We start from the raw sequence: 8,753 nt of genomic DNA on the forward strand, positions 1-8,753 counted from the left end.
TATATGTGGAGGCCATAAATCATGCCTTGCTCGTTACTTATTACAGTGCTTTGTACAGATTTCATATAATGAAGCCAAGAAATTCAGTTTTGTTCAAAATGATGCTCGATCTTATAGGTACAAAGTAGAGAATTCACTGCCATAAATCATAGATGAAATCCCAGTCCTAACTTTTCCTTGTGGCCTAGTGAACTGGGGTTTGAGAGCCTCCTGGTGTACCTCGCAGAATTCAATTTGTTTGATGTACAAATGTATGATTAAGTAAATGATTTTTTAAAAATTAAAATAATCCCTTTTGGTCACTTAAAAATGTGAAAATATTTTTCAGTCTCTAGGAGATACATTACCTCGAATGCCACAATTTAGGAAACCTGGGTGCATGTGTGTGTCCTGGCTTGCCCATAACTCTCAGGTGTGAGTGGGTCTTCCTCTACCTGCTGTTTTCATCAGAAGAAATGAGAAATGCAGGAAAAACAGCATAAATAGAATGCTTCTGGGTTCAGGAGAGAGTGCCAGGTAGGGTCCAGCTTGTTAGTCTCTAGTGACTTAGGTGAAGTTTGCATTCCATGGGTCATCCTGACCCAGAGTCGGACATTTAGCAATTAGCACAGATCAGCCAGTGTGATTGGAGAACATCACATAAGCAATGAGTCAAAGGTGGACAGAGATGAGATCTGAAGCCAAGCAGCTAAAAAAAATTAAAAGAGGTTGTAGGAAGCTGTAGAGGTGAAGAGGGGGCTAGGTTCTGATCACAAACATGCCACATGTGTGCGGCTCCTTTTCCTGGACAATGGCTATCTGATCTATAAGCGGGTCCACCTGTGTTAATGGGCAGAGGCACCATTAGGGTGAATAGATGTCAGTGGTGTGTGAACAATGCCTGCAGTCCACACTGTCTCCTACATTGTTGGCAATGTCACAATAAATTGAGTTTCAGAGAAATTGTTAGACCAGGCAACTGGCTTATGTGTATGGACTGCAGGGGGCTTTTCAGGGGTGCTTCAACATAGGTAACTTCTGGATATTTTCACAAATCGTTTCTTCTTTTTGCTGGCAACTCCTGCTCAGGTGACAATATTAAGAGCATCTCATTGATTGAGGATAATGCTAAGTGCCTTTCATGGGTTGTGATCATTTCAGTTTTTTTTTGCAATTTCTTCTCATTTCTTCTGATGAAAACCGTGGACTAGGCAGACAGAGAGACACTCACATTCACACCTGAGAGTTATGTGTGAGCCAGGACACACACATACACACACACACACACACACACACACACACACACATACACACACGCGCACCAATGGTTATCTAAATGGAAGCATTCGCAGTAATGCGTCTCCTGGAGACTGCAAAATATTTCCACATTTTTGAGTGACCCAAAGGGATTATCTTAATTTTATTTAATTTTAAAAATATTTTACTTAATTACACATTGATCAATCAATCAAATTTAATTATAATTTTATTTGATAAAAAATTTTAAATATTTAAATAATTTAAAAAATTTTTTTTAGTTAAAAGATGTTTTCATTCACTTAAACAGTGTGCCTTTTTTCAGATCTTAGTCATGATATATGACAATGCCTGTGGGAAGGGTTGTCTATAGTCTCTTCTTTATGACAGAAGTGGTCACTTATCACCAATGATGAGGATTTAATTTAGGGCCCAAGGTGATGGTTCATGCCTCTAATCCTGATTGCTCAGGAGGTAAAGGCTGGAGGATCCAAGCTCCAGGCCAGCCTCAGCAACTTAGTGAAAACTTCTCTCCAAATAAAATTTTTAAATGGTTGGGGAGGTAACATAGAGGCAGAATGCTTCTGGGTTCAATCCCCAGTACACACACACACACAAAAGATTCCATTTATGGTTTGACCTGGTCACATTTTGTTTCATGAAAAATGAGCCTCAGTATAATAAAGTCAGCTGAAGTATTGAAAATCTTACGTTCTGAACTTACACTGTTCCAGTACAAGGACCTTGGCCCTACAAAACCAATCCTGATTGTATTTTCCTCTCTCCAAGTAGCTTTTTTATATTTGCTGTATAATCCACTCTGCTAAAGATTTTTATTATTAAAGAAATGAACTTTTCATATTGAGTGGCAATTAAGAAAAGATAACATAAACCAGGCTCTCAATGGAATCTTTTTTTAAGAGCAACAGGGCATTATAATACCCTGGGTTAAGTGTATGGAAAGGCACATCCAAGCTGTAGAGGATTTACAAAATACTTGAAATCCAGCCTTGTGGAATCAAAGAAAGCTGCCTACTTCTTATAGTGAAGTGAGAATCTTCTATAAAAATATAATCAAAGGCATACCCACTGAGACCTGGTAAGCAGAGTAATTCAGGTTTAAGGATACCTGTCTCTTGGAGTTTTCTCCTCTGTGGGGTTTCTTTGTGTGTATGTGTGCGCATGCTTGTGGTGTCAGTTTATCCTTGATAGTATTTTCTTCCAAATTGACAGTATCTTTCTTTAACTATAACATAAATTGATCTTTGTGTATAAAATATGCACACTTTTCCCTCCCCCATAATTTTGATTTTATTCAGAACAATTTAGAACATTTCATATGTTAAAAAAAATTGAGACTTGTTCCTGTCTACTACACTTAAAGTGCTTCATAATTTCTGCTTTATTCTTGATTCTTTCTACCTCATATATTTCAAGAGAAACTGCTATCTATCTTTTCAGTTGTTTGCCTTTGAATGATTTCTTCTCTTCCTTCACCATAAATTGTTCCACATTTTTTGAAAGAGGGCCTATATTCAGTTTCTAGGTATCAGTAGACAATATGCCATTCAGCTGGGGGCTAGGCTGCCTGCATTTGAACCCTCTCTGCTGTACTACTTTCTGGCTCCATGACCTTGACCTTGAGCATGTTGCTTTACCTCTCTGAACCTCTAACAGACTGTAAAATGGCTCAGTGACCCCCATATCCCTGCAGAGAGAATACAGGTGGACTGCCAGCACAGATCAAATGGTTAAGTTAATATGAGTTATTATTAGCATCTGTTGCAAATATTAATGAGAGAAATCTCTAGTAGTTAAATATAAAATGTTTTAGTTTGATGGACGAAATTTTTGCACATACTCTGCTGCATGTGTATCGGCTGTTCACCTTTTGAGACTTGTTATTGTCAGTGAGGGGAAGCTGAAAGGCAGGCAGTAACATGAACAGAGCTAGAAGACCTGTTTCCAGGGAGACACCTGGCCTCATCATGCTTACGCCACATTCTCAGACTGGGAGGTGGAAGGGGCCAGGAATGGGGTGGGGTAGATAGCTAGGTCTCTGTGGAGGAATCAGCTCTGTGGGGGGTTGAAGCTTCTTGGAGATGACAACTTGCAGGAACATGCAGGGTGCCAACTGTGGTCCACGGGGAGCACCTCAGAGCCAGGGCTGCACTGAGCAGGAGGAGAAGATAGCCCAACATACTTTTAAAAAAATTTATGGATGGCTTGGTCCTTCACATGTGAAGTATGTTTAAACAGGCAGCACCAGAATTATAGGGCCAGCATTTGAAGCAGAAAGAGCCATGTGTCACCCTTGGCAGAGGAGATAGTAGAAACACAATATTGCTAGTAGATGGGGCAGAGTTACAGCTGAAGAGCACAGATAGGATGCCACCCAGGTACGTATCAGTGTGGGGGAAGTCACAATCATGGTCTTTTCAAACAAGGAGAAGCAACAGAGATGAGGCATTGGGAGGCACCAATTGCTGGTGATCAGGCATCATTTTGCTTGAAGATAAGTGAGCAGGGACACAGAGGCAATGCTGCCTGGGCTGGTGACTCCCTGGCGCCCCTCCCTGCCACACAGGTCTCCTGTTCACATTTTTCTCTTGTGCCTTGCGGCCCTTGAGAATTCATTCCCTGGTCCAGTTAGCTCTTCTCTCCTCACTCGCTTCTCAGTATTGACAGTCACAGTACTCATCAGCCTTAGCAGTTTTCCCCAAGGCCTAGAGATCTGGGCTTGCCTGGCAGAAGGCCTCTTCCCAAGGGCAGGGAGGCCTCAGAAATCATCATGGCAGTTCCACAGAAGTTGCCAAATGGGACCCAGTGGTCACTGAACAGAGACATCAGCAGCTGTACTGCTCCAGGAGAAAATGAGTGGATAATTATCAGGATCAAGGTCAAAAAGGGCCGAGGGGGCTGGTGGTATAGTTGATAGGTAGAGCTTCTGCCTAGCCCATGTAAGTTACTAGGTTTGATCCTCAGCACCACATAAAATAAAATAAATAAGTTGGTGGTAGCGCATGCCTGTAATCCCAGAGGCTGGGGAGGCTGAGACAGGAGGATTGTGAGTTCAGAAAAGTGAGGTGCTAAGCGACTCAGTGAGACCCTGTCCCTAAATAAAATACAAAATAGGGCTGGAGATGTGGCTCAGTGGTCGAGTACTCTGGAGTTCAATCCTGGTACCCCAAATAAATAGATAGATAGATGTATAGATGGATGGATGGATGGATAGATAGATAGATAGATAGATAGTATTAATTTCATCTACAAATGAAAATATTATAAAAAATACAAAAAATAAAAATCCCAGGTCTTGATAGAAGAACTATCACCTCATTGTCTCTTTATGGTCTCTGTAATAGCCATGGCGACCTCCCTAATTTGGCATCCTTGTCCATTGAGATGTCTAACAGGACAACTGGGAGAGAGACAGAATCCACACTGGGGAAGACTGGGTATAGGGATGGGAGGAGCCTTTTAGTTTGCAGGAGACAGCAAAGAGGGGGAGGAGGAGGAGGAAGAGGAGGAAGAGGAGGAAGAGGTGGAGGAGGAGGAGGAGTCTCTCTTTTCTTTCTTTCCCCAGCTGGCTGTCAGCTAAGATTCTGAGCTAGGGACTTGCCTGGGCTGCAGGAGCACAGGGGGAGGTGACAGAACAGTACAGTCAGACCTAATGAGCACTAATGTACTAATGAGCACCTAATGTACTCCCTCAGGTTTAAGTTTCCCTAAAGGAAGGTGGACCAGGCAAGGTCATGGAGGAGAGAAGAGATGAACATTCTGGGGATTCAGATGCGCTCCTGCATGGCAGTCAGAGTGGACGAAGCAAGGGGAAGGCAACAGAAAGCCCAGAGCAAGGCTCCACAGAGGGCAGCATTGAGCACAGCTGTCTGGAGGAGCCTTTCTGTAGCCCATATGCCACATCCATCAGCAGAAATGATTTACTGAAAGACAGAGGCCTGGTGACCTGCCTTTGTGAAGGGAACACCTCTCCCTTCTCCCTTGCACCCCAGCAGCAATGGAGAATGAGCAGAAAGGGAAAGAAGGAAGGAAGGAGGAAGAAAAGAGCACACTGAGGGTGGGATGCTGAAGACAGGAGGAGACGAGGGTCCAAGGGTAACAGGCAGGCTTCATGTATGAGGCTGGGATGAGACTCTCTTAATAAGTGGATGAAAGGTAGGGATTCAAACTAATGCTGTGTTGAGATGAGACACCCTATTAAGACTCCAGGTGCACCAGGTTCTCTTTGTAAGACACATAAGTCACAGCACCATCTCAAATCTGGGTCATAACGTAGGAAGAGAGAAGCAGGTATCTTCTGCTATAATCTCTGTGAAGTTACTGGGTTGTGTTTGCTAATTTTAATTTGGGTTATTTTAACTTCATCTTTTCTGGGCCATTCTTCCCTTTTATTTTAATGGGTCTTCTTATTACCTTCCCCTACCTTGGTCAGTTGTCTTTCCAATAATGTACGAAAAAGACAAAGACTGTCCAAACGTCAGTGCAGGTGCATGTGAATCCAGGTGGAGGGCCTGCTCTGATCCAGGGTTTCTCCTAGTGCCTTGTTTCCTGGGCATATTTCAGAAGCCTATTTTATGTTTTAAAAAAGAAGACCTATTACCTAAAGCACTAACCCATCCTTTGAGGACATAATCCAACTTTATAAACAGCCTAAACTTCTTCAGCTCTCTTTTGGGCCATTCCTTCTCCTCATCTTTAGGAGAGGTGGCAGGGAAACCTGAGTTTCCACCTCCCGTCAGGATTTGCTGCTAGCTCACCACGCTCAGGCCTTGTTTCCAGGTGGAAAATCTCTAGTGTTGAACCAAGGGAGAGGAATCTTATTCATCTGTCACATTCTTGATTTTCCCTTCTAAACCTTCTCCATGGTTTCCTGGCTCTGTGTACCAGAGCCAGTATCTCAACATCTTGCTTCATTTCTAAGTCTTCCATTTCTAAGACTGAAAGACTCTCATGAGTGACATGTATTTTCCTGTTATCAGTGATATATAATGAGACAAGGTTCCCAGAACTGCTCTTGTTGAGATACTGTTAGAAACAGCACAAGAAAACTGCATATCATGTGAAATCCATGCATAGATGATCAATGCATGGACAATTCTCCCTCCTGTCCTTGATTTCATCCCAGTTCTGTGATGAACTGTATTTCCTCAACCTCTGACTTCATTCATCCACCATAAGTGGATTTGCTGCTTTGAGCCCCTGCCCACTTTTTCAGCTTCACCAAGGTTGTTGCTCCCTTTCATTCTAAATCCAAAGATTCAGACCCCCTCGATCTGGTGGAGCTGCAGATGACCAATGACCCTCCCCTCTGGCCCCTGCATGCACCATGTTTAACATCACTGAAGCGAGAACACCATGGAAGGGAAGAGCCATCTGAGTTGAATTAGATCCTCAGTTGACTTATTTTAAATGTGGGAAAATTCAGGACATACTGGATTCCGGATGGAAAAATAAGATTCTGGATGGAAGAAGTGTGTCTTTTTACCCAGACTTTACCACAGATGTTTTGTCTTCTCTCTTCCTTACTAGGTATACTTTGTCATTATAAATGTTTACAGATTTTCAAGAAAAGCTGTGTAAGTGATGGTTATATGATGTCTCTCCTGCTTTTATAGTAAGGAAAATGTTTTTAGGTAACTAATCCAGCCATAAAAAGAAATACAAAAGGATGTTATACAAAAACAAAATACAAAATACAAAATACAATTAAAGACTTTCAAATCAATCCATATCTAAGCAAAAAATTGCATCAAAGATAAAATGTTAAACTGGGTATTATTGTCCACTAGGAGTTTCTTTACCCCATAAGATTCTGCACGTGTCACTAGGAGTTCAGGCATCAGGAACTTCATGTCTTTTCTCAGTGTTTTGAAGAAGACTGAGAACATCCCATTAATTTCAAATTAAATGTATTTTATTTTAACTTAGAACTAGCTGTTTAAGATGGCATATGTTTTGTCCTTTTGCTACTAAGAGTTAATTGTAATTGGGTGAACAGAAATATTTTTATTCAACTGCCCAGTAAGCAAAAGGGAAAATGTAAATATATCTTGTTTTATTGTATGAATGCAGGCATGGGGCAATTGAATGACCCTAAGACTTAAGAAGAAACAGATTACTAGTGCTTTTTCCAGGGCTTTTACTTGATTTTTGCATTTCTTTCCCCCCTCACATCTGAGCAATTAAGCTGTTGTTTAGAAACAACATAGGAAACTAGATCAAAATAACCAAGGGTTGTTTTTGGACAAACCTCTGTTGTTTCACCATAGCTGTAGTTTTCTTTTCTCATGCGCTCTGTGAACTTTAAGGGCTAGAAATATAACAGAGCATGTACTAGATAATAGAGAAAAAAGGAAAAGCTTAGGTAGGGGGTAGGAGGCCTGGGAAGGTACAGGAAAGAAAGACTTTCACAAATCACAAGAAAAATGGCACTGGCATTGTGCCTCAAAAAAGATAACGTGAAAAAGAGGCAGTAGCAGCGATGGACTTAGCAAGTATATTTAGAGTAAGAATGATAGGAAGAAAGAAGTGGCCTAATTAGAAGAGAGGGAAAGGAAAAGAGAGGGAGGGGGACAGGGTCAATGACAGAGGAAGAGGGAGAAGGAGAGGCAGAAAAAGAGGGAGAGGGAGCAGAAGCAAGTGCGGAGGAAATATCAGGGAAGAAAATAAAACAAAAATCAGAAAGCAAAGGACCTAGGGAAATTAGCAAACACCACTTGAATCTAAGGATACATCTTTACTGGAGTCACAGTGCACCATGAGAACAGGATATTTGGATGATTTAAAAATCCAAGGAATGAATAATTTCCTTCCTGTTTTCTATCGTTATCATTAAGACACAAACAACAGAGTGTAACTTTGTTATTCTAGATTAATTTTTTTTTCTTTTTGGTGGTTATATAAGGAATTGAAAGGTGTATACTATCTTCAAGAAATACATAAAAATGCCATAGACCTACTTACATAAGATTTGTTTTGTGTATTTTGTCTGACCTGTGTTTTGTACTCAATGAAATTTTGAGGTTTTTAGGCTCTAAGAATTTTGGACACAATCACTTTTTATATAGGAAAGCATGTTAAATTACTCCAAAGGTTTTGAAAGAATTGTGGGGCATATATTTTCTTAGTTTGGGTTTTTTTCTTTTTTAACTTAATTTTTAAATTTGTTTTAGTCAGTTACACATGATGATAGAATGCATTTATGCACTTTGATATATCATACATAGTTGGATATAACTTCTCATTTTTCTGAGTGTACATGTTGCAGAATTATATTGGTTGTGTAGTCACATATACACATACAGTAATAATGTCTGTTTACTTCTACTATCATTCCTATCCCCACATTCCCTCCCCTCTTCTCCTATCATTGCCCTCTACCTAATCTAAGGTAATGTTATTCTTCTCTAGTACTCCCCCTCACCTTACTGTCAATTAGCATCCACATATTAGAGAAAACTTTTGACTTTTAGTTTTGTGGGATTGGCTTATTTCAC

The sequence above is a fragment of the Callospermophilus lateralis genome, chromosome 11, assembly GCF_048772815.1.
Source record: "Callospermophilus lateralis isolate mCalLat2 chromosome 11, mCalLat2.hap1, whole genome shotgun sequence".
Lineage (NCBI taxonomy): Eukaryota > Metazoa > Chordata > Mammalia > Rodentia > Sciuridae > Callospermophilus > Callospermophilus lateralis.